The sequence below is a fragment of the Leopardus geoffroyi genome, chromosome A2 (assembly GCF_018350155.1).
Source record: "Leopardus geoffroyi isolate Oge1 chromosome A2, O.geoffroyi_Oge1_pat1.0, whole genome shotgun sequence".
Taxonomy (NCBI): Eukaryota; Metazoa; Chordata; class Mammalia; order Carnivora; family Felidae; genus Leopardus; species Leopardus geoffroyi.
The window spans coordinates 82,530,999-82,558,310 of NC_059331.1; the positions used below are offsets into that span (position 1 = coordinate 82,530,999).

Here is a 27,312-nt window from a genome sequence, read left to right on the forward strand (position 1 = left end):
AGCTAATGCCTAGTCCTTAATCAGGAGTTCAAGTTCTGTTGAATGCAATGGGATCAGATCTAACACAGCAGGGGTACTCAGAAAAAGCTTCATTAACACATGCAATATAAAGTGGCAGAATAAAGCAGAAGTATATTTCAAGGAAGAGGTATGATATGAGCATAATAAAAAGAAGAGTCTGACTTATTAACAATTCACACTTAAAGAGATGTGTAGGGGTCCAATATTGAGCCTGAGCTCTGTACACTCTAAGATTAAGCCATGGAAGTTCTATCTGGAGCACTGTGGAGCCAATTTACCTGAGGATATATTTACATGAGGGACTAAAAAGGCTTTTAGGGTTCAAAGCTCATGCATTTGGGGGCTCCTGGGTGGCTCAGTCAGTTGGGCGTCCAACTCCAACTCAGGTCATGATCTCAGTTTGTGAGTTCAAGCCCGGTGTCAGGCTCTGTGCTGACAGCTCAGAGTCTGGAGCCTGCCTCAGATTCTGTGTCTCCCTTTCTCTCTGCCCCTCCCCACTCACACTCTGTCTCTCTCTGCTTGTCTCTCTCTCAAAAATAAACACTAAAAAAAAAAAAAAAAAAAAAAAGCACATGCATTTGGTTTAAGGCAACATCAAGAACTGTAAGCAATCTTTTTCTGTTAAGAGATTTTACCCTGATTGCAAACCAAAAAGTTAGCCTGCCACATGGATATTGGTACAAGATATGAGACTCTTGATTTAGAGAGAAAGGAGGGTTTACTACAGCAATAGCACTATCCAGAATATCAGCTTTTGAGGTGGGGGAGGAGGACACTAGTTTTGAGTCCCAATTCCCTGCACACGCAGGGGCTTGCATTATAGGAGAGGAACCTTCGGCCTAGGGAATCTGAACCTTTTATAATGGACAGTAAAAGCTTGTTTGTTCTTTGCTCCAGGTGATACCATTTCTGTCTTCTCAGGCTGTTTGCTATACAAACATCTTGAAGAGACAGCCCAGAACAAGGGGCAGTCAATGCTTCATCCACCTTATGTGCAGAAATGCAAACTTCATGAAGAATTATCTCCAAAAAACTGGCCTAGTGTCTGAGGGAAATGACATGTTCAAGAGTCATGCCAGGGTTCTAATCCAAGAGGGCTCTGATAGAAGAAGAAAAACTAAAGGGACCATTTCCCTAAAATCTTGTTGAATCATTGAGAGTGCAAGGAATTCTTGGCACGGATATAGTTACTTTGACAGAACTGATGAACTTGACTTTGGTACCAAGAGGAGGCATTACCGCATCTATACAAATATTACCGCAGTAGCCTGAAGAGCAGAGGAAGAGAATAGAAGACGCTACCTAGTAACCCAAATGATGTGTTCGTAGATACTTGTGGTATTCCAATAGTAGCCTGGATTTTAAGTCTCTAAGAAATTTAAAATTATAGGGGTGCCTGAGTGGCTCAGTCAGTTAAGCATCAGATTCTTCATTTCTTCTCAGGTCATGATCTCACATTTGGTGAGATCAAGACATAAGCCAGGCTCTTCAGGGGGTGTTTGGGATTCTCTCTCTCCCTCTTTCTCTGCCCCACCCCCACTTATGCTATCTCTCAAAATAAAAAACATTAAACATTTTTTAATTATAAAGTTCTGTCAACATGTAGTGATTTCTGAACTATCCCAAAGACCATGAGAGTATTAAGGAGCATAGCATTGTTTCTTTAAGAAAAAATTTTTTTTCTTACTGTTTACATTTGAGAGAGAAAGAGTACAAGTGGGGGAGAGCCAGAGAGGGAGGGGGAGACACAGAACCTGAATGAAACAGGCTCCAGGCTCTGAGCTGTCAGCACAGAGCATGACGCAGGGCTTGAACTCATGAACCGTAAGATGATGACCTAAACCGAAGTCAGATGCTCAACCACCGACTTACAATTCAAAACTTTGGTGCATTATGGGTAAATTCTTTGTGACCACTTCCTATCATGACACACCCAGGCACCCTGCATAGCATTGTTTCTTAATCATTATGCCACATTAACACAAAGGATGGATGATATTTATCTATGTGACATACTTCCATGGATGCATTCAGATTTCAAAAAAAAAAAAAAAAATGCAAAAAAAAGAAAAACCCAGAACAATTTTGCATATAAATGAAGAAAACTGCACTACAAAATACTTTGTTAAATGTTCATCTAATAATGTTACAAATACAGTAACAATAAAATTGGTCAAGTAAGGGTCAACAAGATACAGCTTATATCTTTTTTAAGATATCATGATTCTCCCCTAACCTCTACTCTATATTGACATTAATAAAACGAGTTCACACTATTGAAAACCATATAAATTAACCTTATTTTATTGCTAAAATAAAAACATGTAATTGGTAGATTCCCCCCACCCTCGTTACTAATGTAAGGAGGATTTTTATATTATCACTTTGAGAGCTCTCATTTGGCCATCATAGCTATTAGGTGTCAACTAATAATAATGCTCATAGACATTTTATTTTTGTGTAGCATAGATGCTGATGCATTCATTTGTAATTTCCTCTTCTATCTAGTCATAGGCAAAAATTTGAAAAGTGAACTCAAAAAACATGAAAATAATTCAAAATGGCCACAAAGGTAGGCTGTGGATTATGTATAACTCCCTGCAGGTCAGCTGTAATTTTACCCTTCTCTCTCAGGAAATCATATCGGATCAAAGTGATATTTATGTCACTCATAAATGTGTGTGTGTATGTGTGTGTACACATACATGTATATACATAAATAATTCAAAACTGTGGTGCCTTATTATGGGTAAATTCTTTGTGATCACTTCATATCAAAACATGATACACAAATGTGTTCTCTCACTGAGGTTGCAAAAAACCAAAAAAACCCTCAGAATCATTCAAGTCTTAGTTCTTGAGACCCTTACCATTACATTTACATTTATACCAACTGTTTATGGAACAATCTTTGAAGTAAGAATATGTGGAAGAAATCATTTTATAGACTTAACAATTAACTTTTAATATGCCAGTGACTTGCAACAAACATGTGGAAATACCGGCTAGGACAGCCATAGATGAAACAAAGCGAAGTGAGATCCAACAATTATGGTTGGTGTTAAATTGGATGAGTCTTCTCTATGTCAAAATAAGAGACAAATGCTTTATAGGATTGCATTAAGGCATATGTGTGAAAAAAAAAGGAAGCAATTATTTTTGCTTTATTTGGCATTGGGCAGGCTTCAGTTGGAACAAACCATATTTAATTTTCATGTCATGCTGTACAAAGAGAAAAAACTTGGAGCATGTTCAGAGGAGAACAGCAACTGATTAAAGGTTTATAAAATTAGACCTATGAGAAATTGTTAAAAGAACTAGGCATGTTCAGTCAAATGCAAGACATTCAGGCAGGATGAACAATTACTTACAAATATGTGAAGAAATGGTTCCCAAGCCTGAGGTTTAGGCTAAACAGAAAGTTAAATCATAGGATTAAGAACACAAAACAAAACAAAACAAAAACCAGAGCAATGAAAGTTAGAAACTAAATATTATAAAAACAAACTAAAAAGCTTTTCAGAAATTGATGAATGGAGCTACCTATAATTTGGAATTTTGCATATATGATTATTAAAACAACTAAATTCAATTCTGTACTTAAATAGAAATAATGTAGAAAACAAAAAGTATTTGATGGATTGCATTGAAAAGTAAAGATCACGAAGTGAAATAAGTCAGAGTAAGACGAATCCTATGATTTTGCTTATATGTAGAATCTAAAAAACACACAAAAAATGAACAAAACAGAAACAGATTCAGATACAGGAAACATACTGCTGGTTACCAAAGTGGGGAGAGGCTGGTGGGGGAGCCAAGCAAAACAGGTGAAAGGGATTAAGAGATACAAACTTCCAGTTATAAAATAAGTAAGTCACGGAGTGTAATGTATAGCATAGGAAATATAGTCAAAAGTACTGTAATAACTTTGTATGGTGACAGATGGTAATTAGATTTATCATGTGGATCCTTTTGTAATGTATAAAGATATCAAATCACTATGATGCACATCTGAAACTAATAGGATATTGTCATGTCAATTACACTATTTATTTTTAATCTTTATTTTTGAGAGAGAGACAGAGTGTGAGCAGGGGAGGAGCAGAGAACTAGGGAGACACAGAATCCGAAGCAGGCTCCAGGCCCTGCGCTGTCAGCACAGAGCCTGATGTGGGGCTCAAACTCACGAACTGTGAGATCATGACCTGAGTGGAAGTCGGGACGCTCAACTGACTGAGCCACTCAGGCACTCCGTCGATTACACTTTAATTAAAAAAAAGTACAAATCATTAGATCGAGTATGATGAATATCTTAAGAAAAAAATATGGTATATTTGGTGGCTTTCTTTGGGATCCAGGACAGCAAAAACAGAAAGGAGCTCTGATAGTAAATCTTTGAGCTCTGTATAAGGGCAGGAAGGCAGTGTGGTGAGCAGCTTTTCGGACTTATTCAGGGGGTTCACCATGAATCCCTACCATGATTCTCCCTAGAGTGGTCCTCAACTGTTAATTATTCTTTCTGTTATTTCCAGGGAAAATAGTTATTTCTCTGAAGTATCTTCTGCTTTTTGGAAATCTTGTTGGGCAAAGCATGTAGACAAATATTCTCCAGTTTACACTCTTTACCTCTCATGCAGAAGGGGGGGGGGGTGCTGAGATGAAACTACAAAGTCTGTACCATTTTCTTTTACTTTAAAGCTGTTCTATTAGCCTCATGATAATTTGTTTTTTTAACTTAGAAATCTAAGATAATTAGATAATCTAACAAGTTATCTAAGATAACTTAGATAATCTAACAATAATCTCCTTTAAGTGTTCTAGTTCCTTCTCTCTTTGGCACCTGAACCCTGCGTTTAATACGATTCCAACAGCAATTACAATGTATGTGTTTTTCAGCATGCTAAACAATTCTCAGACCCCAGCTGGGTGTTCTACACTTCAACCTAATTCTGACACTATCTACCTGGGATAGCATCACATCTCAGTTAACGATTCTAACTGACAATACTGCCCCGAACCCCCCCCCCCCCCGCCCCGCCACACACTTCAGGTCCAATCCCAAGTCCAGCTTGTTGTTACCTGTGCTCTTCACCCACTGCCTAGAACCAGTAAGTTCCCACAAACCCCTCACTGGGTTCAATTAATTTGCTAGTGTGGTTCACACTCACAAACATATTATTTACTAGATCACCAGTTTATTATAAATGGATATAACTCCTCCAAGGAGCCCTAATTCTTCCCTTCCCTTATGCCAGTTCCACAGTACCTCCCTATAACACACCTGACAACAGTTAATGATTAATTCAGTTAATGCTGAGTTCTCTTGATTAAACATAAAAGGGCCCAGATCCAAGTTGTAAAAGCAGGTAACACCCTCAGGTCTGCAGTATCTTTGAGGATACCACACCAGCAGTTCTGGTGATGGGAGAATAACATGCTATAGGGTTTCACAGGACAAAGTCCTATCAGAACATTCTGATGAAACTGTTAACAAGATCAGACAAAGTCCCAGACAGCTCGGTGTCCGTTGGGCCTACTGAAGACCAAAACAGATTAGTGATAAAGCAAATATGGTATTTGTAACATATTTAACTACTGGTGGGTGTCAAGATAGTGCTAGTTTCATTTTTAAAAATAAAAACTTGGGATACTTTGAGTCTTAGTTTCTTGCTTGGGCCCCTGTTTGCTAATCTGGCTTCATTAATCTGTTTTGATGTCTTCCTACCAGTAATTTTTTGTTGCCATTATGTTATTACAGTGCATGCTGGTGGACAAATCTTCAAGAACTAGAGAAATGTTTTAATGATTGAAAATCAAAAGAAATACATCTTACTACAATTCTGGCAAGCAAAGTCTTTTTTTTTTTTAAGTTATTACAAAGTTAACTCTTATTTTTTAAATTGTATTTTAAGTTTGAATATGCAATGCACATGGCTTAGTATTCAATAGACACAAGAGGACAGACAATGGGAATTTTCTTCCCACACCAGTGCCAGCTACTCAGTTTCCTTTCCTAGAGGCAACTAATGCTGTCAGTTTTCTGTGGATCCATCTTTCCAGAGACAAAGGAACTTGTTCTAAATGTAATAAAAAAAATTTGGAAAGGGCCAAAGGTGATGAAGGAGAGACTGTTTTCAATGTTATGCCATCAGCATTTTAAATTTCAGCTAATCTAGAGGCACCTGGGTGGCTCAGTCGGTTAAGCATTCGACTCTCGGATTTCAGCTCAGGTCATGATCTCACAGTTCATGAGTTAGAGCCCCGCATTGGGCTCCACTCTGTCAGTGTGCAGCCTGCTTGGGATTCTCTCTCCCTCTCTCTCTCTCTGCCCCTCCCATCACACTTTCAAAATAAATAAATAAAAAATATTCAGCTAATCGATATAGATAACACCTGTGTTATTTTTCACTAGCAAAATATGGTCAAAACATTCCTGTTCACAAAAGATGCTATTCAACACTGGACATCTGATTTTTAAACTCCATACGATTAGTTATGGATAAACTATGGATAAACTATGGATATTCGCTCTATGGATATAGAGCGAATAAGCTCTACTGCTGAGGTACAGCTTGCAGCTAACACATCTTGCAAGCACAGAGTGCACAGGGGTCAGACTGCCCTTGTCATTATGGTTCAGGCCAGTATCAGATAATAGTAGCCTTTAAGAATGTACAAAAAAAAATCATCTCATTCATATGGCATGGCGAAGAATGGTCTCACCATATGCTTGTTTAAATACTTAAGCAGATTCAAAGTTTTCTGAGAAAAATACAGGCCAAATAATAACCCTGTCTGGTGGCACCCCCCACGCTTAAATCCATAGCAAAGAGGGGTAGAATTTATCTGAAGATACTGCAGATTAAAAAAAAAAAAATGACTAATGTAAGTTTATTTTAAATATCAATATTTACAATGTTAGAAATTATAGCCTTAGAAAATATTTAAACTCTGACTCTGCAGGGCACACTGAGTGAGTGCTCCATTCTGGGTTTTAAAGGGGATGAATGACTGAGAGGCAGGGTGAGACTGGGGAAGCTGGGCAGAATCATTCCAGACATGAGTATCTGGTGAGGCCTCTGCTTGATGTGGCCACATGAGTACCCTCTCCTGGTGTCTGGGCCTGGTGCTGCTGTCCTTTGTTACAATTCACCAGAAGGTCAATAGAGGATGAGGGAGCCAGTGAAGCTCAGGGACCTTCAACTTCCAACTAAATTATTCCCAAGTGACCTGAGCAGTTCAGTTGTGAATCATGACTGACAAAGTTAGAGACTCCTAGGGACATCTTTGCTTTTTCCTTTTTTTTTTTTTTTTTTTTTTTGGTCCCCCTTGCCTTTAAGTCTATTAGAGTGAGCATGGGCATTTGCTATGTTCTGCTGATTTTCACCCATATATAGGTGAAGGAAGGAATTAAGGAAGTTGTTAAACTCATCTGCCATGGATAGACACTCTGGTGTAAAGGGCATTTTTCCATCCCTGGTAAGCTGTATGTATATTTTCTCCTCAGGCAGACATCAGGGGGCCAAGGGCTTGGTTTACAACAAAGATGCTAAACCTCTCTGTCATTTCACTCTCTTATTCTGAGGAACAATCTTAAGCAGTAATGCAACACGATTCATTTCTACGCAGAATGCCTGATTTTATTTTTTGGAGGGGCTTCTTACACCCTGTTGGTTTTATTTTAATCACCTCCATTTGTGTTCCATGTTTCATATTAGCATCTGTATCAGTCTCTACGCAGTTGGCCACTTCTCCGCAGCCAGGACTCTAGAGGCAGACTGTCTGAGGTCTCTGAAGCTTGCTCTGTATGTAGTGTTTGCACCGGTCTTGTCTTGGAGTGGTGTAGTTCTATAGAGTCCGTTGGGTCTGGCCTGGCTGCTTTTGGCTCAGTCTATGGGTGAAACTAATTGGCCCTCTTTGCTCTCTTCTTTCTTCTTGAAGTAGTTGTAACTTTAGGAGAGCATTTTTTTCTTAAACTCATGTGAAGTGATCTTTTCATCTTCTTGTATGTCTTTAGCACCTGGTAAGGCAACAAGGTGAGCCCAGAGACTGGGTTGGGACAAGGGAATGGGGGCTGGGTGGAAAGTGGAGAACTAAGGAGGAGGTTTGTGCCAGGCAGAGGCAGGGTTATCTGGGGAGGGGACTGGTGGGGTGGGGGGAACATAAATGGGGAAAAGGAAGAGAAACTTGGGTAGGGTCATCTGACCTTGCTAATGCCTCTTGATCTGGGTTGAGAGGTGGTCTTCCTCTTCTTCCACCGCTTGGTGCTTGTGGTTTGTGGTTTCCATGATTTCTTCACCACTTTTGCCATCTTGCAGCCTCTCAGTTATCTAACCCCAGGAGTTTGTCCTCTGTATATATACCTCTCCCAGAACAATGGGGAGTCACACCCCTTCTGCTCTGTTTAGTCAGCAGGGCACTCACTACAGCCAATGGTGGTTAAGGGGAGCTTAGACATCACAAAGGACCACTCTGGAGGGTTGGGGATGCTAGGTAGGCCAAGATGCTCTAGCTGGAAAAGATAACTGCTAAAGAGCCTTCTCATACTGCCCTGCCACCCCTCTTTGTCTCTCCCTGGTCAATTCTAATTGTATACACAGCAGAGAGGGGGTGTTTCCCCCAAGTCATTCCCCATGGTTCATTCTACTGACTCCCACTCTTTACTGTTACTTAGTATTGTGAGATATCTAAAAATCACCAAGATATAAGTATGGCAGCCTGATTTGGAAAACCTAGGAATCAGGAAATTAGGGGACAGTGTTTGAGGCATGATGCCCTTCATTGTCTGGCTTTGTCTGGCTTTGAAGAAGGCTTTGAAATATAGAGGCCAGGTGAGTGTGTGTGCATGTGTGTGCACTAGGATCACTCATTCACAAGAAATAAGATTAAACTTATGAAATAAGAGTACATTTAGGAATATATTTACGTTTACAGATATTATGTATAATTATCTTTTGGAGATCAGATGGAAATCTTTGGAAGAACATCTTCAAAGAGGCAAGGAGTTTTATTTAACTTCAAGTTTGGGGGATGGCAGATAAGCAGAAATCAGAAGCAGAAGCTCACTTCCGAACCAGAGCTCACCTTTCTCCCCATCTGCACTTATCCTCTCTACCAACAGTAGAAATGACAGATTACAGAGACAGAAAATAGACAAGTGGTTAATTAGGGCTGGCAGAAGAGTAAGGGAAATGAAGAGTGACAGCTAATGGATGTGTGGTTTCTTACTGAGGTGATGAAAAAGTTCTTAGATTGTGGTGATGGTCGCACAACTTTGTGAATATGCTAAAAACCACTGAATTGTAAAAAAAAAAAAAATATTGGGGTATGATTTAGTTATATTAAAATATGATTCTAACTACAAAGAGAGGAGAAACCAGGCAAGGGCTAAAGCTACAGACCCCAAATGGACACCTGAGGCTATGAAATTTGTAAGACTAATATACTGCAAGAGAAAATGAAGCAGTGGCTAGAATTAAACTTATAAGATGCAGAGGACAAAGTGCCCCACGTGAAGGTAAGTTTTGTCTTAAGATTTGCCAGTCACTGCCGCCTTTTTAATGAGGTAACTGAATCTGTAGCTATCTAGCCAAAAAAAGTGAAAAACAGATCATTGCCCTATTCCCTCCCCCTTCTCTATTCCTGAGAGTAAAACTACAAGAAGAAATCAAATGAACTAGGCCTTCACTTTTCCATGTGGAGAGGTGGCATTCCAGAAAAAAAACAAGTAGTCTTTTGTGAAAATCTGGGAGGAGAAGAGGTAAAAGAATAAGACTGTGGAAGGAAGGAAGGAAGGAAGGAAGGAAGGAAGGAAGGAAGGAAGGAAGGAAGGAAGGAGGAAGGAATAAAGGAAGAAGAGTCAAGTCAAGAGATGAGAAAACATCCACAGGATCACTGTCTTATGGTTCAAGTCGTGAGACCTCTATCATCCGCACGCATGCTGATCTGTAAGGAACTGAAATAGCTGGCCCAGGGCTGATCCTCTTCACAGACTGATGCCTATTCTGCCCCAGCCTCCAATTAAAGAAGAGTGAGCTCAACTGGCACCCTTATTGAAGACTGCTGGGCAGTGAGAAGTACCTATCTACCCAAAGCTCACCCAGTTATAAGGTGGACAAACAGTATAGCTAGAGATAGGCTCTGTGAAGCAGATCAGGAACAGGGCCTGCTATATGAACTGCAGACTCAGGTTAAAAATAATAGGATCTTGGGGTGCCTGGGTGGCTCAGTCAGTTGAGCGACTGACTTTGGCTCAGGTCATGATCTCACGGTTTGTGAGTTCAAGCCCCGCATCAGGCTCTGTGCTGATAGCTCAGAGCTTGCAGCCTGCTTCGGATTCTGTGTCTCCCTCTCTCTCTCTGTCCCTCCCCCACTTATGCTCTGTCTCTGTCTCAAAAATAAATAAACATTAAAAAAAAATAGGATCTTATTCCTGACAGGCAAAAATATTGAATAAATAGTTTTGCCCCTCTCTTGTCATGTGCTGTAAGTTAAAAAGTAGAATAAAGCATGCAAGACTGTATAGACTGTATAACTGCAATGTATTAGAAAAACTGTAAGATTAAGATCCAATAAAAATATACCAAAACAGTGGTATTTTAGTGGTTGTTTCTACTTAGCTACAGTTCCCTTACCAGAACATAATTCCCTACAAGGCATGGCAGTTACTACCATAATAGGTAGTCAGTAAATATCTGATGACTTGAATGAATGAATAAGCGTATAAATAAACAGATGAATAGATTTGTGTTAGTATGGTATGATTATAGATGTTTACTTTTCCCTGTTTTCCAAACTTAACATGTTTGTACAGTTGACTATACATGTTGTATTACTGTTTCTGGTACAAACTGGCTGATGGACAGTGTGTATTTCTCTCTTCTCCAAGAGGCCCAGATACAATGAGGATAAAGGAACTTTTTTCTTAAAAAGGGGTTAAACTACAAGATGACGAGTATGGCACAAAGGTTACATTTCTGGAAGAGGCAAAACGGGTGGAGGAATAGCTGCTGAAGAAGGAGGGCAGGAGACTGAATAGAATACACAGAGGGAGAGTGCAGCGAAAGGGACAGCCAAAGTCAAGGCTGTGGAAGGATGGTACCTTACAACTCAATGGGGGATCTTGGTAATTTTCTATCAGTTATGTATGTGGCTTAGGAATGGAGGAGGGAAAGGGAATAGGGCAATGATCTGTTTTTTACTTATTTTGGCTAGACAGATGTAGACTGAGTTGCCTCATTAAAAGGGCTGCAGGGACTGGCAAATCTTAAGACAAAATTTACCTTCACGTGGGGCACTTTGTCCTCTGCATCTTGTAAGTTTAATTCTTGCCACTGATTCATTTTCTCTTGTAATATACTAGAGGATTAAAAGTAGCCCAGGCAGCCAATCCAAAATAAATTAAATCTTAAAATTCCAACAAAAGTGATCAGCCTTATTTGCTATAGATCGAGAGAGTAAAACTACATACAACAGGTGGGAATAAAGGTGGAAAAGCCTTGGCTCAATGAAAGAAGTAACTCTAATGACTAGATCAATACAAAAGTGAAACAGGCTACTTAACCCTGTGAGGTAGCAAATCCTGATTCACTGAGAACCTATGTGCTAATCAATGTTATAAAACAACTGTCAGCCTCACAGCTCTGGTCAAGGTTATTTTTAGTATATGTTGGGGGAAAAGAGGCTTTGTCTTAATGTCCTTCTAAGCTACCCACCAAGCAATTGCTCCTTAGCATCCCAGACACTTCTCTGCCAGTCCCTAGGCTCAATTCTATTGGCCACTGACTAGAACAACAGGTAGAGTCTCCATGAAAACAACTATTTCCTTGCAACATTGCCACAGGAAGTGTGAGAGAGGCAAGCCTTTTCTAAGAATAACCATTAGTTTAGTATCATGGCTTTATTTAGTTTAGCACTATTTTTTAAACTTTCTTATGTTTATTTATTTTTTGAAAGAGAGGGAGAGAAAGGGAGGGGCAGAGAAACTCTAAGCAGACTCTGCATGTTCAGCGCAGAGCCCAATGTGGGGCTCGAAATCACAAATGGTGAGATCATGACCTGACCCAAAACCAAGAGTCGGACACTTAACCGACTGAGACACCCAGGGGCCCCTAGCTTAGCACTATTCCAAAAATGATTGTACCTTGCTTTTGCTTCTGTATGTGTGGTAAAATCTCTTCAAAAGAAATACTCATTGGGCATAAACCAAGGCAGTTATAAAATAATCTATATTCTTGATCGTCCTTGTGACTTCATTTAAGATGGTCATTCCCTTAATTACACAAAGACTCAGGAGAAACTCTGAAATTACTTTCTTTAAGGGCTTGATTAAATTCTCAGCTAAAGGTTAATTTCTTTCCAGGCTTGGTCTGGGGGTTGAAGGGCTATGGGAGTTCCAGGGGTATAAAGATCTATATTGGACACAATCACTTTGCTAAGCTGCTGAAGTAGGCAGAAGTTAAACCCATTGACCTTGGCTCTAACATCGTTGTTTACTGATTTCTTTGGTCCACTGTCTCTACCTCCACTGCATCATGAACCTGGGTTTCCCTTCTTCTACCAAACAGTTCCTCTCACAGTTGTGAGTGACCTTTATAAAATGTGAATTAGGTCCCTCAATTTTTAACAAGGCTTGGCATAGCTGATCTTTGCCTACCTCTTCAACCTCAACTTGTACTCACTAAATCCTAGATATACAGATACTCATTCAGTTGTACACAAATATTTCTTTAGTGATTGTTACATAACATATGTTGCTTTAGACAAAAGAAAAAACTCTTTTCCTCATGGAACTTAAGGTCTTGTTCCTTGAATAAGCCCAGTACTTTAGTGGGCCTCAAGGCCTTTGCACAAGCTATTTTCTGCTTAGAATGCTTTCTTTTCACTTCACATTCCTGTTTTGACTGTTTTATTTAAAGTAACTTCTTTTACTCCCACTGAAGAACTCTGTTTATTTCCTTCAGAACTTGTATCAGAGTATTATATTATACTTATTATATTAGTATATTTTTGTGTGTGTGTATATATGTGTATTTGTAATATATCTATGCCATGAGGCCAGGATCATGTTCATTTAATTTGCCACTGTATACTGAATCTGACTTCTTGCTGTCCACCTCCCAAGGCTTAGCATAATGAGCACATGGTAGAGTCTCAATAAACATTATTTGATATAAGACTCTGGGCTGTAATGTATAGAACTGTGGAATCATAGTGTATACCTGAGACTAATGCAACACTGTATGTTGATTATACTTCAATAACAACAACAAAAAAAGAATAAAGACTCTGGGTATATTTTTATTGAAAAGATTCACTGATGATCAAATTATACCCCGTTTCTATCTTTTTATATGTACATTTTATTTATTTTTTATTTTTTTATTTTTTTTTTATTTTTTTTTTTCAACGTTTATTTATTTTTGGGACAGAGAGAGACAGAGCATGAACGGGGGAGGGGCAGAGAGAGAGGGAGACACAGAATCGGAAACAGGCTCCAGGCTCTGAGCCATCAGCCCAGAGCCTGACGCGGGGCTCGAACTCACGGACCGCGAGATCGTGACCTGGCTGAAGTCGGACGCTTAACCGACTGCGCCACCCAGGCGCCCCTATATGTACATTTTAGACTAAAGTGGAAAAGTCTGAATTGCAATTTACTGGCAGTCAGATTGGCTACCTGACTTATTTTGTTCTTTAAAAATAGCCATGTGATAAATACCATGAAGGCAAAAACTCTTAATTCTGAAAGACTCCACTGCTAATGCCCAACTTCTCCATATGGTGCCAGTTTTTATAACAATCTAAACATACAAAAAGTATATACAGTTCCAAATATTTATGAGCTTACAATATAAGTCATGATGAGAGAGAGAGAGAAAAAAAAAAAAAAAAAAACATTTATTGAACTGGACAAACAGGTTTTTGAGTTCAAAGGTGGCAAAGGTGTAGCTGAATAGAGCAAAAACAGAAACTGTTAAAAGAACAGTAGTGGAAGCACAAAAAGGAAGTTCCTTAATGAGAAATGTGTTTCTAGGGATAGTAGACATTATATTCTGGACCAAGTAGCTATAGGTCACAGACTGCAGTGCTGGTTACAAAGGGGTCCAAACTAGAGATGATGGATGTATTCTTACAAATCTAGTTCCACTACTGGATAGCAACTCCAAGCACAGGTTCTATGATCATAGGTCAGTAGCATATTTATTATCCTCTTCTATATAATTTCTTTTTCATTCTGTTAACAAATTATAGTGAATATAGAAAATATATCCACAAAGTACAGAATTTCCAGACTAGATATAAGAAACAAGATTTAAAACATGAGGATATATTTCTACAAATGGCCAGTCCTCTATAATGGGTACACTGCTAATGCAGTTATGAGCATACTGGGCTTCCACACAAGAGTTTATATGAAGAAATGATTCTATTACTTTAAAAAGTCTAAAGGATGGCACAGCTATTATAAATACACTTGAATTTTTTAAAAAGTAGGACTTCAAAATGTTTTCACTGACTTGCATAAATAAGGCCAAAAATGATCACATATTCCATGGCCAAAAAAGACCTAAAATAACAAAATATTTATATATATGTTAAATTCACTAATGTGTAAATACATTTGGTATTACTATAGAAACATAATAATTAGCTAATATATTAATTAATATCTACTAACCTGGGTTTTATATTAATAGATTAGTTACTATTAAATAATAAGCTATTTAATTAATGTACTGCTGACTTCCAGATTTTGCTGACCCACACACAGGTTCTAAAGAGATACATCTGAGTTTAAGGTGTTACCCCTGTCCTTGAAAACTGTCTCAATCATACTATTTTGGAATCTCACACACATGACTAATGTATAACTTGTATAAAAAGGACAGGTTGTCTTTAGCACTTGAAAATTACACAGCTAGAATAATATATGCTTTGCCTACAGTCCTCTCAGCACTGATGATAAACTCTCAGACTGTTCACAGGTATGACTTCTGTTGGTAGGACCCTATTTCTGATTTTGGCTCCACTTCTGCCTAATGGGGTTCTTAAATATAAATTTTTTCCCTAAAACTGGCCCTGTTTGGAACTAAAGTATACTAAGTCAAGTATTTCCTAATTCCTCCTTCCTTTAACATAAACTACACCAAACACAAAGATGAACACATTGTTTTCTACTATAGTGCCTTTAATAGAAGTACTGATAAGCTAAGAAATCTGTTCAATTTAGTTATTTACTTTTTAGAGGTTTTTTTTTTATGTTTATTTTTGAGAGAGAGACACACAACTTGAGCAGGGAAAGGGGCAGAGAGAGACGGAGATACAGAATCAGAAGCAGGCTCCAGGCTTTGAGCTGTCAGCACAGAGTCAAATGCAGGGCTCAAACTCATGAGCTGTGAGATGATGACATGAATGAAGTCAGATGCTTAACCAACCGAGCCACCTAGGTGCCCTAAAATTAGTTATTAAATATAGAAAATGAATAAAGACAGGACATATATAGTTTGGACTCTTAAACATATACCAATTCTTCCATGGCTCCCATTCTCTAACTGGGGTCTCCAAACTTTTCGACCATGCACCATGTATTAGTTTCAAAGGCCACCATAACAAAGTACCATAAACTAGATGGCTTAAACAAGAGAAAATTGTCTCACAGTTTTGGAGGCTAGAATCCGAGATCAAGGTGTCAGCACCACCTGTTCCTTCTGAGGGCAGTGAGGGAAAGATCTGTTTCATGACTCTCCCATAGCTTCTGATGATATGCTGGCCACCTTGGAGTTCTCTGGCTTGTAGAAGCATCAGTCCAACATCTGCCTCCATCTTCATGTGGCATGATCTATTTTATAAGGACACCAGTTATACTGGATTAGAGGCCCACACTACTCTGGTGTGATCTTAACTAATTACATCTGCAAGTACCCTATTTCCAAACAAAGTCATATTCTGAGATACTAGGGGTTAGAACTTCAACATGAATTTTGGGGAACACAATTCAATCTGTAACACACCATAATACATGTACATTTATTTATACACTATTCACATCCAGTACTGCATTAAGAATTATATACATTATAACCCCTATTTTTTAAGTTTATTTATTTACTATTTTGAGAGAGAGAGCAGTGGAGGGGCAGAGAGAGAGGGAGAGAGAGAGAAAATCACAAAAAGGCTCCATGCTGTCAGCACAGAGCCTGATGTGGGCCTTAAACTCACGAACTGAGATCATGACTTGAGCTGAAACCGAGAGTCAGATGCCTAATCAACTGAGTCACCCAGGTGCCCCCTATAACCCCTATTTAATTGGAAATTTGAAAAAGATAAGGCAAAGGTAAATATACATGAAGTAGAGACACCTGGGTGGCTCAGCTGGTTGCGTGTCTGACTCTTGGTTTTGGTTCAGGTCACAATCTCACGGTTTCAGGAGTTCACGCCCCATGTTGGGCTCTGTGTTGGCATGATGGAGCCTGCTTGGGCTTCTCTCTCTCTCCCTCTCTCTGCCCTCCCCTGCTTGTGCTGTTTCTGTTTCTCTCAAAATAAATAAGTAAACTTAAAAATATATACATATAACTAGTAATATTTTCTTTCTGACTCCTGACAGATTGCCTTGCACACTCCCTAGATTACAGACATCTTACCAATTTCAAGGATAAAATCAAGCTCTTTGGCTTAAAACATCCAACCTTCCACCATCTGCCCTCTGCTTACTTCACCTGCCTCGTCTCCTGTCACCCCCAACATATCTGGCATTGCAACCAGTCTGAACTATGTGCAATTTCCCACATGCGCTAGGCTCATTCTCGCTTCAACAACTCTGCACATGCTGTTTCCTATTTCTGGAATGCCCTCATTCTCTTCGCTTCCTGTAAACACACAGTGAACTCCCAATCATTTTCTAAAACTCAGCTCAAATGTCATCTCCTTTGGGAAGCTTTCACTGAATGCTCTAGGCAGCATGAAGCACTTTCTCAGTGTGTGTAGTACCTCGTTCCTATCTCTATCATGGAAAATCTGTTTACATATACATGTTAGGCTGAACTGGTATTTGACCATTTTTGACCTAAAAAAAGCAATTTCATATGGTTCAACTTAACATTTCAGTAGATGACAAGTCCATTGAGAGCAGGAAGCATGTTTTACTCATTTTTATATTTTTAGTGACTAAAATGAAGTTTGGCATAGAGTAAGTACTTAATATATGTTTTCTGAACTTAAGGAAAGACTTACTTTAAAACCACAAACATCCTGCATTCAGATATTTCTTCTCAAGAATGGGATAAGTATTGACTTGGTGCCTCCCATAAGAATAACGATTGGTTTAAGCTTCATTGCCTTTATTTAGTTTAATAGTATTTTATTTTTTTAAAAAAATTTCTTTTAAACGTGTATTTATTTTTGAGAGACAAGAGAGACAGAGCATGAGGAGGGGTGGGGCAGAGAGAGAGGGAGACACAAAATCCGAAGCAGGGTCCAGGCTGTGAGCTGTCAGCATAGAGCCTGACACGGGGCATGAACCCATGAACTGCGAGATCATGACCTGAGCAGAAGTCAGTTGCTTAACCGACGGAGCCACCCAGGCGTCCCTAGTTTAACGGTATTTTAAACCATTTTTCCCTGCTTTGGCATTTATATGTGTGGCAAAAATCTCTTCAAAATAGACTTTTAACTTTAAAAAAAAAAGAGAAATAGCAGGAAGAAGCTACCTGAGTATTGTTTTATAACCAACATCAAAGTATTTAATGATTTTACTTTCAAAGTATTTGTATGCTAAATGAAGAGATTAGTTGTGTGAAATGAATATATCATTTTAAGTTCAAACAATTTATTAGTAAGAACAAAAGTAAATCTAATTTCAAATTTCAAATTGTGCCTATTATTACTTGGTTTGTGAGAAAGCTGTGATAACTGCAATAGTGTTTAAGTATTACATGAGAGTTAAAATGCAAACGAGTCTTGTATGGCAAGCAGAACTATTCAGTTAAAGTCAGGAAGAAGCACCTGGTGAACCCCATGAGCAATTAGAAGGAAGTGATACACAGTTACATGAACATTTTTCACTCTTCCTCATTTAAGCCCTTAAGTTAATAAGATGTGTTCAATGACTCCAACATGCCAAGGCAGACGTGAGCAAAACCTTTCACAATCTGGCTCTAGCCCATTTGAGAGACTCCTCTCCTTTTACGGCACTTTGTGTCCTTTATACTTAACTACAATGAAGTTCTTACAGAGAATAGCATATTGAACATGTCATTCCTTATCCTTTTCCAAATGCTCGTTCCTCAGCCTCAAGAGTCCTTCTCCGTCTTCTTTGCTTACTAATCTTTAATTCTGCTTGAATATTCTCTTTTCCATCCAGAGCTGTTGATCTGCCTTTTCTATTTTCAATGTATATATTTCATGCTACCACTGCATTACTTTAACGACAGTGCTATAATTTAGGTTATGTCTGTTTTCTCAATTATATCGTCATGGTGTCCTGGGTCCATACAGATACTCACTACTGTTTGTTGTATGAATAAATGAGTAAGAAATGAGAGAAGAATCTTGAATAATGAAGCATCAACGAAAGGCTTATTGGAAACAGATCTTGTGACTAGATAGTAAAGTTTGCTCCATGAGGACAGGGACCATGTCTGCCTTGTCTACTGCTATATTCCTAGAACTTAGCCTACTGTTGGGTACCAAGTGGATGTTTAGTAAGTATTTGCTAACTTGGGGCACCTGGTGACTCTTGATCTTGAGGTTGTGAGTTTGAGCCTCATGTTGGGTATAGAGATTACTTAAACAAAAACAGAAAAAAATAAGTACCTGCTAACTACTTAATGCATATGGACAATAAAAAGCAGGCTATCTAATAATTAGTTGAAAATAAACTGAAAAGGGGAATTCATAATAGGTAGTAAGAAAAGCAAGCACCTCTAGCGTAAGTCGTAGTATATCAAGGAATAAAGAAACTGTAGAAAGTAATAACATCACTGAATAGCAAAAAAATTTTGGGGGTGCCTGGGTGGCCTAGTTGGTTAAACGGCCAACTGCAGCTCAGGTCATGATCTTGGGGTCCATGAGTTCGAGCCCTGCATCAGGCTCTGTGCTGACAGCTTGGTGGCTGGAGGCTGCTTTGGATTCTGTGTCTCCCTCTCTCTCTCTGCTTCTCCCCTGCTTGTGCTCTATCTCTGTCTCTCAAAAATAAATGTTAAAAAACTTAGAAAAAAAATTTTTAATTACTAAAATCTCTCATCATAAACATGAGAGATTATCCTGGGAGGCAGAAGAGTTAATGTGAGTTGAGATAAATATGATTTGTATTTTCAATTATCTATACAGCGGTAATTGGCATTATTAGTATCCCAATAGAAATAAAAATAATGATGTCCTCCACATCTTTAAAAAATCTGTATCATTTGCCACTAATGTATTTATATTTTTCTGTTTAATGCCTCTACCTGGAGTATCAGAAATAGTATTTAATCCCCAAACTAAGTTATTTATTGATTTATAAGCACTACACATTATGACTGTATACCTGTAGTTATATTGATGCTGCATTACTTTAGGCTTATTTTCCTATGATAATCATTGAAGCACTTCCCTTGGTATTTAGACCTTTTGTGCCTCTAATAGCTATGCCTATGTACTGACAGTTCACGGTGAAGAAGAAGAGACTCAACATCTATACTCCCCACACTTGTGCCCTGTATCAAGGTGATGAGCCAGGCACACTGCTAGTATTTGTGAACTCAAATGGCAAGATTAAGACTTCAAGACAAATTCCACCCAAGTTACAATAACTTTACAAAAAGAAAGTTTATCCACTTTGGCCATTGGACTCATCCATCTCTGTTGGCAAGGATGGATATGGCAAACTTTGACCCGAGGCTTTGTGCCTTGGTATTCAAGGTTTCCAGGTACCAGATTTGTACCTTTTTTTTCCATCCTCTTCACTAATAGATGTTAAAACTCCCAGTGACAATAGTGTAGAACTTAGTATTTTTTAGGCATTAAAATCGAATATAGAGAAAAGACCAACGATAAAATCCTAAGAATAGGAATTACAGGGGTGTCTGACCGGTTCAGTCAGTGGAGTGGGAGACTTGATATAAGCGTTATGAGTTTGAGTCCAATGTTGGGTGCGGAGATTACTTAAAAATAAGTTCTTAAAAAAAAAAAAGAATAGGAATTACAATACAGCTTGAGTTAGATTTAAAAGTTAACTTAAAAAGTGGTTATTTGATGGTTTTTTAGTATAGCTGTTTAATTATACATCTATTTTTGAATCAAATGGTATAGAAATAGTTATTCATCTGACGAGAATCAAGAGCCAGCACTTGAATCTAAGGCAAGATACATGTTACTTCATGGCTCTGTACAAATTATACAAAAAAGCTTTTCAAAGTAAAATCTGTAAAACTGAAATAATGAAATGATAACTTTGTGACAGTCATAGCTTCGTAATTCCCTGGTTCTAGGCGCAGTGTTTGCACAAAACTGTTGTCTTCTAACTGTGGGTCATCCCCCTTACCCCTTGGAATCTGTTAGACTTGCTTCACGATGTTCAGGTTACCCAGACTTTCTCTGGGCAACTGAATTATAAGTTTTCTTTAAAAGCTGGAGCCAGGGGCACCTGGGTAGCTTAGTCAGTTAAGCATCTGACTTCAGATCAGGTCATGAGCTCATGGTTTGTAAGTTCGAGACCCATGTCAGGCTCTGTGCTGACAGTTCGGAGCCTGGAGACTGCTTCAGATTCTGTGTCTCCTTCTCTCTCTGACTCATCCCCTGCTCATGCTGTGTGTGTGTGTGTGTGTGTGTGTGTGTGTGTGTGTGTGTGTGTGTGTGTCTCAAAAATAAACATTAGAAAATAAATAAATAAAATAAAATAAAATAAAATAAAATAAAATAAAATAAAATAAAATAAAAGCTGAGGCCACTGTTTCTATAGGTCTGTTGGTCTTTCCTACTCTCTCCCACTCTCACTCCTTCCCCTAGTAGTAATGCTGGCCTATTCTTTTCTGGGAGATAAAAAAGCACCAGTACCCTAAGAAACATGGTACCTTTTTTGAATGCCCATTTTCAGAATATAGCAATTTAATTCACTGAAACTTCTAAAAAGGTCTGGTAAATGTTTGAATTTAAAATCTGATGCTTTAGGGGCACGTAGGTGGCTCAGTCAGTTAGGTGGCCGACTTCGGTCAGGTCATTATCTCACAGTTCCTGAATTCATGGGGCTCTTTGCTGTCAGGACAGAGGCTGCTTTGGATCCTCTTTCCCCACCCCCTGCCCCTCAAAATAAATAAAATTAAAAACAATTTTTTTTTTGATGCTTTAAAGTTCTGCTCTCCCCTGCAAGACAGAACACATTAGAAAGAAAACTGCTTTAGAGTCAGAATGAATGTGCCATTCGAGCTCAGTTTTGAAAATTGCCTTGGAAAACTTTTTTGAAAACACGGGATAAAGTGAAATGTCCACAAATATGAGGCTTATATGAGGCACTCAGTAAATATTATCCTTCTACCATAGTAATGGTCAGATAGTGTGGCTAAAGCTACAAAGCAGAGAACAATTATTCTGGAGGTGAAGTTTTCCTGTTCGAAAAGAAAGGAAAGGGTATGTAGTAAAGAAAATTCACAAACTGGGTATAGGATTGGTTTTTCAATCCAGACACTCTATGAGTTTATCATTTTTCTTTACACCTCTTTGCCATACCTAGGTTTCATGGTTATATTTTACCCTCTACCCACCAGTCATCAACTAAAATAGTTCCTTCTTCCCAGAGAATTGAGTGGAACGACAAAACATGCTTTTAAGAGCTTTACAACATTGAATAAGGTTCCCGTCATACATTTTATAGGCTTCCTATCCTTTTCTAAAATGATCTGATGTCCTCCCATATTAAAATTCTGGCAGCAAAATTAACTCCAGAAGAGACATATTTATAGATGGTTTCTATTTACTTTATTGGCCCCTTTTACTCTTTATACCTTCTTTCTGCTTTGTGGTTCCTTCTGGCTCTTCAATGAAGCCTTTAAACAGTGGGCTACTCCCTCACTTACACTTTTCAACTTCACTTTCCTCTACTTTGCTCTCTTTCTGCTGAACTTGAGTGCATACTCAAACCGGAAAGAAGATTGTGGTTGAGCAAGTGGTTGGCTTATATTGGTTGGAAAATGATATTACTGGTTAAGAGGTGAGAATTCAACTCATCTAAAATGTTGAATAAAAAAATATATGGATTGGAAGCTTTCAATCTTGACCATTTACTGCCCTTTTTTTTTTTTCCTTTATGCAAGTTCCAGGCAGGAGAGAAAGGGGAAAGGGAAAATAGGCTAAGTGTCTCTTCCCACCCTTAAAAGGCCTTCCTGAAAACCTCACCCAAAGACATCCACCATATTATTGCCATCTCCAAGAGGAAGGGAGGTTGGGAAGGCTATTTTTTCTTGTTAACCTAGGCACATTGCAAACTAAATGAAATAAAGGTTCCGGTAGTAAGGAAGAAGGGGGCAAACAAATACTAGCCATCTCTGCCACAGAAATGTTGAGTTTGAGGTGTTTTTGACATATCCATGGAAGATGCTGATTAGATAGGTCATAAACACACAGGAACAGTCAGGTCTAGAGATGTCCATTGGGGAGCTATAACTATAAAACTAATTTATTAAAGTTATGGCATGTTTGAGATTGGCCAGGAAAAATAACGTGAGAGGGAAAAAAGTGTCCTTGCATTGAAATTTCAGCGCCTCTACTATTTAATGCTTGAGAAGAAGAGGAACCTGTAAAATATTGTGAGAAGGAGCTGCATGATAAATCCGAAAAGTTTTGGAGATATCCAACTGAACTGAAAGTGGCTGCTGAATTTAACAGATAATCCTCTTCCAGTGTCCCAAATTCATCTTTTATTTTTTAAATTATTTATTTATTTGTTTTTTAAGCAATCTCTATACCCAAAGTGGGGCTTGAACTTACAACTCTAAGATCAAGAGTCACATGTTCCACTGACTGAGCCAGCCGGGCGCCCCCATCTTTTATTTAGTTATTTTGTTTGTTTGTTTTTTGAGAGAGAGAGACAGAGCGTGCAAGCAGAAGAGGGGCAGATAGAGAGGGAGACACAGAATCCAAAGCAGGCTCCAGGCCCTGAGCTGTCAGCTCAGAGCCCGATGCAGGGCTTGAACCCACGAACTGTGAGATCATGACCTGAGCCGAAGTTGGATGCTTAACTGACTGAGCCACCCAGGTGCCCCAGATCCTTTCTTTTAATTTTTTATAAAAAAAAAAAAAATTAATGTTTATTTTTGAGAGAGAAAGAGAGCGCGCGTGCACAAGTGGGGCAGCGAGATAGGGAGACAAAGAATCCAAAGCAGGCTCCAGCCGTCAGCACAGAGCCCAACATGGGGCTTGAACCCAAGAACCGTGAGATCATGACTTGATCCAAAGTCAGACACTTAACCAACTGAGCCACCAGGCACCCACCTAGATCCTTTATTTTTTAAAAAACATTTTATGTTGGATACTATTTGGTTAATAAATGCTATTTGGGTACTTTAATTCTTTCTCGTATCTCATAATAATTGAATGCCTCCTATTTATTTCTGTATGAAACACTTCTATTTACAACATATAGTATGCTTCGACCCTGGGATCTCAAATAGCTTCTTTTCTACTTCGTAAGTTCAGTGATTACAATTAGGGTGAGGGAAAGGATTTACATAATCATTACAGAGCCCAGTGTCGGTATACCAAAGAAATTGATGATGTATCTATGGTTCAGTGGGTTCTTGCCATATATGTATACATGGACTTCAAACTTGATAGAAATCTTATTTGCCAGTAGAAAGGGCAATAATGTAATATATGCAGCTTCATAAGTTTCCTTTTCTGAAGGTAAGTCCAATAGTTCTTTTAACAGGTTAGGTGTGGATAGATGCAATGTTGATCTAAAGGTTTTTTACTCCACTAGTACAACAAAAGGTTTTCAGATACATACAGAGACTAAGTAGCCTTAGATACTATGTTGTGTTCTAATTTAATAGAGTTCTTTTTGAAATTTATTTAGAGTTGCTTAACTCTATAATTCTGAAGACAGCTACCAAAGAATCAAAATTGACCCTCTTACTCCTGTCACTACTTCATCTATTATCTAAACATACCTTTCTTCCTAAAGGACAGAATTATAATCAGTGTTTTTCTTATAGCCTTGAACATCCTTGTAGGAGATATAATGCCACATAAAATCTCATGCTATAACTTGGTGTTGTTTTACTTATTCAGCTGGAGCCGTTCTGTACCTTTGGGAAAAAAGTTATATAGAATGGCATTTTAGTTGTATGAATTTTCAGTGCATGAATGTACAAATATATTAGGAAACAATTACTATGACTGAAACCCATATGTGTACATAACTGGATTCAGAAAGCTAAAATTTTGACTTTTTTTGGTGGTTTTACCTTTAGACTACTATAGAACTATTCTATCATTTTCTGGTGAAAACAATTATATTGGCAAATCATAATTCAGACTGACTCACTGACTGATTTATCTATACTGATATATCCAATAAACATTTGTTGAGTGGTTAATGTATACAAGGCATTTTGTTAGATTCTACAGATACATAGGTGAATCAGAGTGAATAAAAAAAAAGATATGATCTGTGTCCTATGGAGCTTACTGTTTACCGAGGGAGATGATAAAAAGTAAAGAAATAATTGTAAAGTAATTATAAACTGTGACAGGTGCTCTGAAACAGAGAGAATACTGTGATAGAGAATAATGAAAAGAGAGCCACCTTCAATTGAAAGGTCAAAGATAGCCTTTAGGACACCTGCAAGAATAGAGAGTTGGGGGGCGCCTGGGTGGCGCAGTCGGTTAAGCGTCCGACTTCAGCCAGGTCACGATCTTGCGGTCCGTGAGTTCGAGTCCCGCGTCAGGCTCTGGGCTGATGGCTCAGAGCCTGGAGCCTGTTTCCGATTCTGTGTCTCCCTCTCTCTGCCCCTCCCCCGTTCATGCTTTGTCTCTCTCTGTCCCGAAAAAAAAAAAAAAAAAAAAAGAATAGAGAGTTGGGGGTGGGAGGGAGGAAGCATTCCAGGCAGGGGAAACAGCCTGGGCCAAGGGTCTCAGATAGGAATGGGCATGATTAAGGAAAAGAGAGAAAGCTAGTGTGGCTAATGCAGCATGAGTGGAGTGTGGCATGCGATCTTCAACCATCTTTTCACATGGTATAAAGGTAGAAATCAAAATCCTAAAACAACAGTCAGCAAACTATCTCTTGCAGTCAAATCTAGCCTGCTTCCTAATTTTATACAGTTTTACTGAAACATAATCACACCCATTCATTTACATGCTATCTATGGCTGTTTTTGTGCAACAAACAATATTTGCTACAAAGACCATGTGGTCTGCAAAGCCTAAAATATTTATTACTGGACTCTTTAAAAACAAATTTGCTGGCCCCTGTACTAGACGTAGACTAAATTAGAACTGACAACATGGTAGCTGAAAAGGTCAGGCTTTCTTAAAGCACAGAACCACTCTTTACAAGCAATAACTCAAGTCAGAAAGACACATAAAGATGAGCAGGTCAATGTGGTAGAAGCAGGGCTTTGAGATGTCCAAGCCAGATTGGTAGAAGAGATGTCTTTAAGGTTAATATGGGGTTTTATAAAGCACAAAGACCTTCAGCCAAGGGTGTCAGGAACCTGGACAAGGCCAGAGGATAGTGTACTGGCACAGTGAAAATATAGTTCAGCTCAGGAATACTGGAGGGCATCATGTATACAGAAACCAGATTCTAAGAGGTGCAGCAGGCAGCTCTAAGCTCTGCTAACAAACATTATGGCTGGAAACCTGAGTATAAGTTGACTCCTGAACAATATGGGGACTAGAGGTCCTAACTGTTACCTGTGCAGTCAAAAATCCACATACAACCTTGACTCCCCAAAAACTTAACTACTAGCAGCCTACTATTGACTAGAAACCTTACAATACCAGTAAACTAATATATATTTGGTATGTTGTTTATATTATATACCGTAATCTTATAATAAAGTAAGCTAGAAAAAATGTTACTAATAAGGAAAATATTTGTAGCACTGTACTATGGTTATTGAAAAAAATCCACGTATAAGTGGACCCATGTAGTTGACATTTATGTCATTCAAGGGCCAAACGCATTTACTTAGCATCTATTTCAGCAATTGACAAAGGTAGGGTTGTGCATTAACAAACGAAACTCTCAAAACCTACCTTACCCAAACTAAGCTGTTCTTTTCTAGATCAGAAGTCACACTGGGTTACACGCCTGATAAGTTTTGTTTGGCTCACACAGCTTCTTAGGAAACTTCACATTAAAAAATTCTAGGTATCTAGCAAGTAGGCCCACTGCATTTCCATACGGAAATATCAGTTAGAGCTGAGAAGCAAATGTACCTTGTAGATAAGGCAAGTATTCTTAGTTTTCCACAGTCCTCACCACTTCTTACTAGATAACATTCAGCTTGCCTTATTTTTATTATTTTTGAATGTACCAAGACCATCTGGCATTCAAGTTTGTAGCCCCAGGTTCCCATCTTACCATAAAGATCATAAACCTGCACTTCACACAGGTCTTTTCAATATACATTTATTGAGCACTGACCATCCCAGATACTATGCACACAAATATAAATACTGCATTATCTCTGTCATAGAGGAGCTCACAGGCTAAAAGCAGAGACCAATGATCCTATGTAGAATGATGATGGCACAAAGGGATGCTCAATTCTCACTGACCAGTCAGGAAGCACCGCCAAGGGAGATATTTAAACTAAATCTGAAAGGGCAAGCAGAGCTTTATTACTGTATTCCAGGCAGAGGAAACAGAATGCACATGGCGACAGGGTGTGCAACTCTTTTAGCAATTACACATAATTCAGAATAGATGAAAGAGAGGGAAGCTGTAAGAGAGTTAGAAAGATAGTGGTGGGGTTATATATCAAGAATGGCTCATATCTACACTAAAAAGTGACTTTTATTTCATATGCAGAAGAGAATTCCTGAAGAGACTGAAGGATAATTGAGTTTACATTTTAAAGGTTTTTTTTTTTTTTTAATTTACTTATTCTTGAGAGAGAGAGAGAGAGAGAGAGAGAGAGCGAGCGCGCGAGAGAGTGTGAGCGCATGAGCAGGGGAGGGGCAGAGAGAGAGACGGAGGGAGAGAATCCCAAGCAGGCTCTGCACTGTCAGCATGGAGCCCAACGCAGGATTCCAACTCACAAACCATGAGATCATGACCTGGGGCAAAATCAAGAGTTGGACATTTAA

The 27,312-nt window shown here is 38.7% G+C and overlaps 2 long non-coding RNA genes across 5 annotated transcripts in view; both read right to left on the minus strand.

Annotated features, from left to right (window-relative positions):
- LOC123606367 overlaps positions 1-27,312 on the minus strand; it is a 154,493-nt gene that overhangs the window by 121,883 nt on the left and 5,298 nt on the right. For 3 of the 4 annotated variants that reach the window (XR_006716251.1, XR_006716249.1, XR_006716250.1), the window contains exon 3: positions 15,678-15,859. This is a non-coding gene — a long non-coding RNA (uncharacterized LOC123606367). Of the gene's footprint in view, positions 1-14,201; positions 15,860-27,312 lie in introns of those variants that run through there. The other variant, XR_006716248.1, reaches the window with a different exon arrangement.
- On the minus strand, positions 7,636-10,318 carry LOC123606366. The gene is made up of 2 exons (XR_006716247.1): positions 8,228-10,318; positions 7,636-8,041 (listed from the first exon to the last, which is right to left on the minus strand). It is a non-coding gene; the product is annotated as an uncharacterized LOC123606366 (long non-coding RNA).